Below are 1249 nucleotides of genomic sequence, written 5' to 3'. Positions count from 1 at the left end.
CTATTTCCCCTTTTTTCTATACTAGGGGTTGATACCATGACCTTTTCTAACTTTATTTGTTATTCCTTTTTTTTTTTTAATATATTTTAAATCGAGATACAAGGCTTCTAGGCCCAAAAGTAGCAGAAACAAGGCCAAAGGCCCTACAGCACGCAGGCCGGAGACAAAAAGATATAAAAAGATACCTGCACGAACGAACCCTGCTACTGGAAACTTTCTTTGTTATTCCAACAAAAAAAAAAAAAATCTTTGTTCGACTTAGAATTAATTATATGAAAAACACTTGCTATATCTTTTTGGTTTATGATAGTTGTTTAGAATTATAAAAGAGAATTTAAAAACAAAAGAATAAATAAATGAAAAAAAAATATCGAAACATGTGAAGTAACGCTAGTGCAGTGGTATGAAGTAAGTCCATTTGTAGAAGGCATCATTACATTGGGATCGAGTAACAGACTCTGCCTGAATTTTTCATAGTTATCATTTTTTCCTTTCTTAAAAAACTCTATTTTCTTTATTTTTGAAAATAATTTTTGTTCTATTAAATATAAAATAACTTTATTTGTCCCTAATTTTTAGTATTTTACAAATATTTACATAATTATTATATGTTAATGTTATGATATAAATAATATAATTTTATGTTTATGTAATCTCTATTCATATTTAATTTGATGAGGTTAATATATATATATAATTTTTAATTAAAATATTATTCAGACCAGTTTGAAGTTTGAACCGAAGATCTTAAAAAAGTAAGAGAAATTTCCTTAAAAAAAACAAATTCAAAGTCTTGTCCAACCATGGTGACGACGGAGGTTAGGACCGCCGTCCCCGATAAAATGGTGACGACGGAGGTTAGGACCGCCGTCTCCGATAAGGAACCATTGCCACCGTCTCCAGAATTAAAGGGATCTACTGGTAAACCCTAACTCTCTCTCTCTCTCTCTCTCTCTCTCTCTCTCTCTCTCTTTCTCTCTCTGTGCATCAGTTTCCGCCATTACTCAAAGAAGGAAGTAGAATCTTAAGTCATCACCTCAATGGGTTGATTTCGTTTGCAGATTTCCTCGAAAACGACAGATTACAAGAAACTTTTTCCAGTGGAGCACTTGATTTTGATGAATGGGTTTTGTTAATCTCCGAAATCGAGTCTTCGTTCCCCGTAAGTCACACTCATTGTAGTTGCATGTCTGATTTGGTGATCTAAAATTAGGGTTCTTTGATTTAAATTTGGAAACTTTTGTTTCTC

The 1249-nt window shown here is 32.3% G+C and overlaps 1 protein-coding gene across 2 annotated transcripts in view; it reads left to right on the top strand.

Moving 5' to 3' along the window:
• Positions 738-1249, top strand: part of LOC104724739 (putative mediator of RNA polymerase II transcription subunit 26) — a 9444-nt gene continuing 8932 nt past the window's right edge. For both annotated transcript variants that reach the window (XM_019232210.1, XM_019232209.1), the window contains exons 1-2: positions 738-921; positions 1062-1162. The gene's annotated coding sequence lies outside the window, so the exon portion shown is untranslated. The remainder of the gene's footprint in view (positions 922-1061; positions 1163-1249) is intronic.

This window comes from Camelina sativa, chromosome 11 (genome assembly GCF_000633955.1).
Source record: "Camelina sativa cultivar DH55 chromosome 11, Cs, whole genome shotgun sequence".
NCBI classification, from domain to species: Eukaryota; Viridiplantae; Streptophyta; class Magnoliopsida; order Brassicales; family Brassicaceae; genus Camelina; species Camelina sativa.
Note: the sequence above shows the minus strand (reverse complement) of the source record. Positions and strands in the feature narration are given on the sequence as shown.